The sequence below is a fragment of the Panthera pardus genome, unplaced genomic scaffold (assembly GCF_024362965.1).
Source record: "Panthera pardus isolate Hobbes unplaced genomic scaffold, ASM2436296v1 HiC_scaffold_13, whole genome shotgun sequence".
Classification (NCBI taxonomy): Eukaryota; Metazoa; Chordata; class Mammalia; order Carnivora; family Felidae; genus Panthera; species Panthera pardus.
This window is the reverse complement of record NW_026526688.1, coordinates 13,032,992-13,043,745: the sequence shown is the minus strand read 5'-3', so window position 1 is coordinate 13,043,745 and position 10,754 is coordinate 13,032,992. Positions and strand designations below refer to the sequence as shown.

Below are 10,754 nucleotides of genomic sequence, written 5' to 3'. Positions count from 1 at the left end.
TGCCTAAGAAATATTCAGCTTCTAACCATCTGCAGTTTACAAAGAGGATTTGCTTAAGCATAATGACGTTTCCTTTAACGAGTAAACAATAAATCTACCACCGATTGTAAAGACAGGCGATCAGTGGGTATTATGAAGGAAATGACATGAAAATCAATATGTAATTCCTGGGAAAAGGGCATGCTATACTTTTAATTTGAAATCTACCAGTGGTAAGTCATGAATATAAAACTTGCCTCTGTAAAAATAATTTGTTTGCTGTAAAACTAGGAATCATCCTTGGTTATCTAATACTTCAAGAAACGGTGTGTGAGCCCCTCTCAGAATCTGTGTGAAGCTGGCCCCCTTTGGCAACTAAAAGAGCTCTTTGAACCATAGAACAGATGTAATGAAAATTGGTTCCATTAAATGCAGCTGGCAAATTACAAACTGAGAAATTAATGCACCATACCACGACTCTAGGGGCTAAAATGAATCAAGGTGTGGTCGCCAGATGCTCGTTTCTTCACCGCCTCCCACAATGAAACATTTCTGTTTACAGATTTGTTTAATATAATACAAATTATTGATATAGGCAACAGAAGTTATAAAATCGCGGTGAAGATTAATCAAGTAAAACAACTGCACTGCCCTGTGTAACCACATTTTAAAAGGAGTAAAACCTGAACCCTGTAATTCTTACATGCTCCTCTGGGCCTGGGGAACGTGAAGGACTTCTCACTCTCCTATGATCTACTGCCTCTGAATTCCAATGGGGAGGGGAAGTTGATTTGGTACTATCCATAAACAGCATGCTCCTTTGTTGATTTGAATTCCATTTATTCCAACTTGGTGTGCTGCTGATGGCTCTACCAGTAGAAACTGACAAGAGTCCATTTAGCATCTGTTTTTGAGGTGCTCTTCCATGGTTTTGAGTAGTCCTCTTGAGTCATTAGCTAAACATTGTTTCAAAGAACTACCCTTGCAAGGACCCCCCTGTGAAGACTAAAGGGGAGGAGACTGAAAGCATATTCCCAGGTAATTCAGGCAACCCCTGAGATGTTGCTCCCCTCCCTTCTCAAAATAAAACAAAAAAATAAAAAATAAAAAGTTGCCAGAGGCAGGGTTTTGTTTGATCTCAACTGAGCCGGAGGAATATAAGCAAAGCATTTTGAAACTAAGATGATTCAACTTCAGTGTATCCGAAAACGTCTAGATTGCTATGAGCTAATTTATGTGATTAGTTGATCCTTTTTAAGGAAAACTGAATTTAGTCATTTAAGACACGTACTGTTATAATAACCTAATTCAGTCCAGTAATGGGTAGAGGAAGTGACTTGAAGGGCTCATAAGAGAACTGAATCTTTTTTTTTAAGTGGAGTGGTAGATATATGTGTATCACTGCACTTTTTTTTTTGGTATGTCTAAAATGCTTCATAATATATTAAAATTAAAAAAAATATGTATGTATTACTGGGCTTGTAGTCAAAAGTTTTATGGAGGGATAGTTTGGGGGAGTTAATTATCAATTTTCTAATTTGTTCTCTTGCTCCGGTAACTTTGCTGTTTCTGGAGTTCAAACAAAGAACAAAGATTTGCTGGATTGCATGAGTAAACGTTTGAGTGTTCTATTTCTCTTTGCCTATCGCTTCTCGGCCTTTTGGCTAAGATCAAGTGTAGTATCTATTTCTCTTTGCCTAAAATAAGTGATAACACATATACTTAGCATGGGTGTTTTATTTACATATATCAAGGACCCCATTTTCTCTGTTTCTTCATAATAAAAATCCAGTTTGTAAATATTTAATCCACGAGGGTGGACTGGTCTAAAACATGACAAGTATTCCAATTTCAGAATTGCCACAATAAGTAATGACCTAATTGCTATAACAATGTACTTACATTTTTTTAAAGCTAAAATACACACAAATAATATTTTACTGCATAAAAAAGTCCCTCTCCTATTCTTTCAAAACAGTTGTTAGGCAAACGATAAATGACTACCTTCAACTCATATATAAGAAAAATGTTACAGTAAAATTAATAAGCACATATATTTTAGGCACATGTTATACACATTACACATTCTATAGTAACCAATTACAATATGTAGGTTGGGGTGGCCTATTTACTTTTCTGTCCAATAAAGCACTTTTCTAATTAGAGTACTGTATCATACAGAATTGCACTATTTCCAGATAAAGAATTTTTTGTAAAGTGCACAGATATTGCAAAATGCACGTAGTATACTTTATAGCTATTATAAGCATGCAGCAATGACAATTTTCCATTGTTTTATAGTAGCATTATTTCCACATGCAGAAACATATATACCAAATACATACAATTACCTGCATACTCCATATGCTTTACAATACATATATTCTACCGTTGGCAATTTCCCCTTGGAATCAGGTTGAAATTGTTTTCAGTGTACATATATGTTATTTCCATAATTCTACAAAAGGTCAAGCAAGTGTCGACATGAGTAAAAATAAGTTGACTACATATAGAAAGCATGAAAGAGTCAATAAAGTCTATGCACACCTAAGCATTCTTTTTTTCTTACGGGTATTCACTTGAGAATTTTTTTAGAAGAGATTTTGATGTGTGTGGTAATTAATTGAAATAAATGGAAAATCTGCCTTATATTCAGACCAAATTTGCTTCAACAGCTGCTGATCCTGAAGCTCTGAATGTCAGCCAATTAGTGGAGAAGTTTTACATGGCTGCGGCCCTGGACAGTCTTCCTGCCTGAAAACCCCACGTTCAGCCTCAACCAGAGAGATAAGAGTGTTCTAATTGTATTCGTTCATTTCACCCGGAAGTAAAAATCGCAGATAACAGGATGCTAAGGTTTTTCAGAAGACTGCTCACTCCAAACAACACAACTCAAAAGAGGAAGAGGAAGAAGAGGAGGAAGAAGGAGGAGGAGAAGGGGTTTTGGGGTTTATCTTTGAATAAATGTCTGCTAACAGATTACTCTTTTCACCGGACATACTATAGAGAATTCTGTTTCTTCAACTTAATATGACGGATTAAGCAAGAGAGGTGGGGAAATGTAAAATCGAAGCCCTACACATTCTAAGGCACATAGCAGTTTCATTTAACCTACTACAAAATTTCTCCAAAATCAACATAGAAACTCCCTGTTGGATTCTGTGCAATTGAAAGTAAAAGTAAAATACATTTTTTAAAATTTTACCTTTGTTTAGATTTTTATTTTGTAAAATATGATGGGAAAAAACTGAAGCATGGTTGAAATATTACCTCTTTGTACAGCCCGATATGCTATTTTGTTTAAACCAATTCCTATACATTGGCAAATGGGACAGGTAGGATATCACAGATAAGAACCGTACAACAGATTACATAGTTGACAACAGGCACAATTAGAATTGCTGGCTTGCTACCCTTCTGCTGTACAAGCACAAGTCAACTCTAGGAATTAAAATAATAATCACCAAAATGCTAAGTTTTTAAAGATGTAATATACTTATATCTAATGGCCTAATACTAACAACTGCCCATTTGTAAATGGGTCAGCTGATGTGCAACATGAGAGGTGAGATTAAGCCACACGGAGAAAGCAAACATGACTCAGAGCACAATGAAGTTAATTGGAAATAAAATACATAACATTTATTGGACTTTAAAACAGTGAATTCCAAAATAATTAAGTTAATAAAAGAGCCTCACTCTTTTCTGAACTAAATTAAATGGCTCTAAAATTAATTTCATTGGTTTTTTAATTCACTGTTAACTCAATAAAATGAGCTTTTAAAATTAACTTCTTTGTTTTTGAATTCACTGCAATAAAAGTCCATAAGCGAACTTTAAAAAAAAAAAATCACAAGCTAAACTTTTTTCCAGATTTAGGCAGCAGTCAACTGACACACAGATAAAAAAGGCAGCTATAAAATCTGGGAGGTGTTACTCAGAATATTCAGCCTAGGATTCTAAAGGGTCCATTTACCTCCACTATATCTGCCATACGGAAACAGGAAATGTTTGTCCTCAGAAAGAGAAGCCAAGCATAACAAAAGTGAAATAATTGGTTTCAGTAATTACCTAAGAGATAAAACATACAGAAAAACTAAAATGAACTTTCCAATTCTGCTACATAACATCCCAAAGAAATATAATTTATTAAAGTGTAAAATTTTTCATTTATCTTCAAGATGGCAAGTAAATATTTTATAGTCCCCAATTCATCCTAATGTGTGTATGAAAATAAAGGCAGAAGGCAAGGCATTTTGCATGTATTTCCCTGACATATTTGTGTAACAAAATCATAGAGGATGTTTTAAATAGAAAAAAAATGTTTATTTTTGAGAGAGAATGAGTGTGAGTGGGGGAGGGGCAGAGAGAGAGGGAGACACAGAATCCCAACCAGGCTCCAGACTCTCAGCTGTCAGCACAGAGCCTGATGTGGGGCCCTGAACCCACGCGTGGGATCATAAACCGAGCTGAAGTTGGATGCTTAACCAACTGAACCACCCAGGCTCAGAAAGATTTAATTTTTAGCTGCAAAATTTTAATATTGGAGCCCTCTGAATATGCATTTGTAACTTCTTATTATAAAACAAATACCTCTCATGTTTGAAATCTACCTTCCCTTATTATTGCTACCATCTTGATCTGGACTATTATTAGCCCGTGCTTGGATAATTGCACCAACATCCTAGCCTATTCCCATCACACCTCCCTTTCTCTTTGGGACATTAGCAGATGTTTGCTCTTCTACCTGAAACACTTCCCACCAACCCTCCTGCCCATCTCACCTACCTTCCTCGGCAAATTCCAACTTTCCAGTTTCAAAGCAAAGTAACTGTATCTCCTAGAAGTATGCTCTGACCCTATCTCCCAGACTAGGTCGGTGCCACCCCCAAAATATTGTGTTTATTACATTCCACACTGTTACATTCTGGGACTTCGTGATGGAGGAATATGGGGTCTACTTGTTCAGATCTGAATTGTCAGTGTTTATAGCAGGCTGTTTGGCATGCAATTTATACTCAAATATTTGTTGAGTGAATAAAATCCTTCACCACTGTCAAACTATGATGTCTTAAATATTGGTTTCATTTTGTTGCTTTTTTTTTTTTAATTAAGAAACTTCTCTTTTTGGTTATATCATCACATCTAAACACCTTTATTTCATTTATACTCTGGTTCATTTCCTCAGAGTTTTCACACATGCTTCTAAAACCTTTCTTTTGTCTGTTCCCCTCCCTCCTCAGCTCAAAAGTTCTCTGTTTCTGAATTGTCTTCTGATTTCATGTCAATTAATATGGATGTTTTCATCGATCTACATCTATGCCATCTAGTTTAGCTCTTGTTTGTTGCATTAATTTTGTTCTCTACCTAAAGTGCAATTCTTTGGAGGCAGCAACTAGTTGGTAGTCCTTACAGGATTGTAGGATCATAGTCCAGGAGACAACAATATAGGATCATAACCTGTTGAACTAAATATATCACTTGATTCAGATTCCTATATTGAAACACATGCCTGAGGCTACAGAAAGTGACTCGGTCACAAGTCAAGTCACCCCCCCCCCCCATGCTGGGAAGGGGTAGGGTGAAGACACCAGGCACAGCTCCTGCTTTACGGTATAGTCCCCGTGCCATTGATTGACTGATACAGACCCGTAGCCATTACCCATTTAAAAAATCTTTGACTCCAAACCCTATGCATTGCTTTTCCAGACACCCCTCTTCCACTCTGTAGTCTTGGATGAGCTACTATTTGTGATACTTAACATTACAGGTAATAGAATTCAGAATGTTTTCGTAAATCTGGAACATTTTTCTTCATCTGTGTGCTACCGCTTTAGTATACAATAGGCCTTGAAAGGTGGCCTACTCCAGCAGATGACTTTTTAGAGGTATTAATAGAGAAAGTATTCGAAATGATTAGATGCTGAGGGCACCCAGCTGGGACTGAGGGCTCTGGGGAGGACTTCCTTGGAAGACACGGCAGGCCGTGCGGTCCTCTGAAGCAAGAAACCCATGGGTATCAGTTTCTGGAAAGCAGTCTCTCTCTGACACTCAGCTGCCTCCCCTTACAGGCAGACAGTGCTACTGCTGAGTTTGTGGCTGCGATGACAGGGGCCCAAAATCTCTGGTCTCATCACTATACTAAGAATGATTCAAGAAGTTAGAGTCACTCTGCAAGGTGTTTAGCGGGGATGAAAGAGACTAGCCTCAGATATGTCACTGCGAATGTCCTTTTGTATAATGCACAGATACAACTGAAGGAGACTGGAATAATCCCTCAACCTTTATCACAAACTGACCAACCAGGTGGTCCCTACTAGGACCCCAAGTCCTGGCTATGAATTTTTATAATCATTGTGATACCACCTCTTTGGATCTGTTATTTTCCCCCCAAAACAATCTGACTTATAGCAGATTTGAGTATACTTATACATTGAACAAATCAGCTTCTGTTACTGCTTTTGGGGAAGTATATTATTTGAAAATTTCCCCCAATTCATTTTCTAATATATTATAGTTCACCAAGAAAGTTACTCTAAGTCAGTGGCGTTAACACTCGGACTGTTTTGTTTTCTTTCATTTACTGCTCAAGCTTTCCTGTAATTCCACACTAATATAGATCTGTCATGCTGGTAAATGTATCTTCACCTTGTATTTCTAAAAATCCTGATCTCAAAGTTCTACATCTTCTAGTTATTTTTTTTATGTTTAAAATAGGTCTCTCTAGGGGCGCCTGGGTGGCTCAGTCGGTTGAGCGTCCGACTTCAGCTCAGGTCACGATCTCGCGGTCCGTGAGTTCGAGCCCCGCCTCGGGCTCTGGGCTGACAGCTCAGAGCCTGGAGCCTGTTTCCGATTCTGTGTCTCCCTCTCTTTCTGCCCCTCCCCCGTTCATGCTCTGGCTCTCTCTGTCCCAAAAATAAATAAACGTTAAAAAAAAAAATTAAAATAAGTCTCTCTATTCCCTACTTGAACATTTCTTTCTCAGTCACATTCCCCTTTCTCTAGAATCTTTCCTCATAATTCAGATGTGAACACAAATTTTCCCTCGATCTAAAGTCTGCTCAAAGACAATTCTCAATAAAATCCATGTACAGCAATCACAAAAAATGTCTTAAAATGGTAAATAGACAGCTATTCACCTTGCTGTTTGTGGTAAGATACCCCAGAAAATGTAACAGGCACATCATTTGTGTATATTTCATGACAGTATACAACATGTTATTACTAATATTTTCTTATACTGAAACTTTAAAACTTCAAATTTTCCATTTTAATATCACAGTAAGATAAGATATTTGCCATGGCATAGATAAAGGAATGCATGGTGATATCTTCCTTAATAATATCCACCTGCAAGATATTAGATCAGGTAATTAATATTACCTTCAAGGTCAGCCACATCAGTGGTCATTGGAGAGGTAATTAAAAAGTCAGTCTAACAGTTCTAAATTCCACATAAAGAAATACAGAAAGACAGGTCTTAACTGTGGAATAAGAAAATACATTTCTTGTGGGTTTTTTTCATGAGTCAGTTTAAATCTTTAATGCTTTAAAAATTCATTACATTAATTATAGCAAAAGGCTCTTCATTTCTTTAGTGTGGGGTAGCATTGTTCTGTCAACATGAAAAGAATCTTTAGAGGAGCAATTCAGGTTTCTTAGCCCCCAGACTCTTAACATTAAAACACTACATTTACTATATTAAATTGCCTGGCTCGGGCAAAATAAGATGTGCGTGTAAAACAATAGAAAAAAAATTAGCGCCGATCTAATTAATTTTTATATTTTCTTGCTTGGGGTTTTCCCAATCAATGCAATAATTTCCATGTAAATGTTTATGCCATCTCATGGTTGAATGTTAGCATGTTTAAGCTTTCAGAGGATAAATATATTTATTGAATTCCTGGTAGGATAATTCTCTCGAATGGAATATTTTTAAAAAATTAATTTTTATCTAAAAACCTTGCTTATTTCTTATTTTTTACAGAGATAACATTTGTTCTGAGAAACTTCTACTTATTTGGTCTTTGACTCAGTTTTCAAAGTACAAAACAAGAGACCAAGAGAGGACATGATTATAATAACATGAAAATAGGCATCACCATCAACATAAGTTATGGGAAGGCAGGTTCAATCCAAATATGAAACACATATTTTATAGTTACAGAAATCCAGCAATGGACAGGTACCTCCCAAAGTAGGGCAAGCCATGATATATATTCCACATTTGTTTTGTAGAAATAAAATGAACAGCTGTATGTGTCACTGGGAATTTGATTCACATCCACAGAAAGGCTCAAGGTCTAGAAAGATGGACCACATACAGGGGGTTGTGGGGGGAATTCTGAACACGGAGTGCCACCTGTGATTTTTCTCTGACTTTTCCACGTATTCGATGGACGATCTACTGGCTCACGATTTCACAAGTAATTATACAGATAGTGTTGACTTAAAAATTCTCTTAACATGGAAGTTAAAAAAAATTTTTTTAATGTTTATTTATTTTCGAGAGAAAGAGAGAGAGAGAGACAGTGTGCAAACAGGGGAAGAGCAGAGAGAGGAAGACACAACACAGGATCCGAAGCAGGATCCAGGCTCCGAGCTGCCAGCACAGAGCCCGACGCGGGGCTCGAACCCATGGACTGCGAGATTATGACCTGAACTGAAGTCAGACGCTTAACCAACTGAGCGACACAGGCACCCCAACATGGAAGTTTTAATTATAATGCTTATAACATAGTACTATACTTGAAAACTAAGATCTGTCCTGTAGATTCACAGTAAAACACTCGACCCAATAAAGATGCAAAGAATTCACAGGCTTATGTTGTCAATAAACCATGGTGATGAAAACCCCAGGCTCAGCTAATAAATTTTTCCTGTTTAGGTATTAGAAATAAATAGCGGGACAGGGTAAAATATCATTCAGGTCTTTACCACTTAGCGACTTACATTTTGAGAAGTTTATTTTAGCCATGACTGATTTAAAAGGTTTTGACCCCAATTACACAAATGCATACTTATACCATAATATGATATGTTTCCCCAAGTAAAATATAAGCTCATTATTATAAGATAAAATCAATGTTACAGTCATGTGGTTATGTAATGCTTAATAAGAGAATTATTATTTGTATTTACCCAGGGACATTAGTCTTTATGAAATAACTTGATACACACACTCTGAAGCTTGCTCAACTAACTAAAAATCTTAAGAAAATATGTGGGATTGGGGCATCTGGGTGGCTCAGTCGGTTAGGCGTCCTACTTTTGGCTCGGGTCATGATCTCACAGTTCGTGAGTTCGAGTCTCAGGTTGGGCTCTGTGCTGACAGCTGGGAGCCCGGAGCCTGCTTCAGATGCTGTGTCTCCCCTCTCTCTCTGTTCCTCCCCTGCTCGCACTCTCCCTTTCTCTCAAAAAGAAAAATAAAGATTAAAAAAATTAAAAAAAGAAAATGTGCGAGATAAAAGCAAACAAAACGAAAGGCTGTGAACTATAGAGCAGGGGCCTATACTGTTTTGCTCACTTTTATATGCTCTGACAGTAGAACAGCTCCTGGCAAATAGTTTTTTGGGTTTCAGTAAAAGGGACTGCGGGGGGGGGGGGGTAGGAGAAAGTACCAAGAGCAATACAACAGTGATTTTGAAGTTCACAATATCTACTGAATAGATATCATTAGGTAGATAATGCATAAGCTACTCTAAAACAGATAATATGTGAGAAAATTTTTGAAGGATCGCACTCAAAAAATATTTTGAGCCTACTGTTTGCCAGACATCACACATATGGCCAGGAACATGAAGGTAGGATTTCTGCCCCAGAGGGGCTTTAATTGGGAGGGAGATAGACACATCTTTTATAAATACTGAGGACGTTTCTGGTGCAAATTCTGAGACAAATCTACAGCTGTGTAAAAGCAATAGGGAATTCCCCTTAAAGGATTTGGGGGTTTCTTTCGGCTATTTAAAATGTGGTGGCCGGGGAAACTTCACTAATGTGCACGTATTTGAACTGGGAGGAGAGGAAAAGTGAGAACAAACCATGAGAACATATGAGCAAAGGACATTCTGGGTTAAGGGAGCAAACACGAAAAGCCCTGAGGTGGGAATGTTTTAGACCGTCCAAGAAGCAGCAGAGAGGTCAGTGTGGACGAAGCAGAGCAAGTGAGCAAAGAAAGTGGAGGACAAAATACACACCACATTACTGTGGGCCTCAGAGGCCACGGTAAGGGCCTGGCTTTACACTAGGCGAGATGGGAGATAGTGATGGGTAATGAGCGGAAGAAGAGTGACACGATCTGAATTTTTATCTTTTAAAAAAATGTTTATTTATTTATCCTGAGAGAGAAAGAGTACAAGCAGGGGAGGGGCGGGGGGGGGAGAGAGAGGGAGAGAGAAGAGAGAGAGAGAGAGAGAGAGAGAGAGAGAGAATCGCAAGCAGGCTCTGCACTGTCAGCACACAGCCTGACGCTGGGCATGACCTGAGCTGAAACCAAGAGTCAGATGCTTAACCAACTGAGCCACCCGGGTCCTCCCCGAATTCTTTCTTAACAGATCCTCTGGCCTCTACTGGGAGCAACAAGAGCAGACTGTAGAGGGCAAGGGCGGAATGAGAGGTACAGCTGAGAGGACGTTGGGGTAACTGCGGTAGGACACAACCGTGACTCAGGCTACGCTGAGGGTGGTGAGACGTGGTTGGATTGTGGTTCTGTGTTGAAGGGGCAGAGTCGACAGGGATTGCGGAGCAACAGGTTGTGAAGACTGAGTTGAAGATGA

The 10,754-nt window shown here is 38.2% G+C and overlaps 1 pseudogene; it reads left to right on the top strand.

Annotated features, from left to right (window-relative positions):
• The first annotated feature begins 1,623 nt into the window (after positions 1-1,623).
• Positions 1,624-1,741, top strand: LOC128776848 (U2 spliceosomal RNA; annotated as a pseudogene).
• Positions 1,742-10,754: the final 9,013 nt, after the last annotated feature.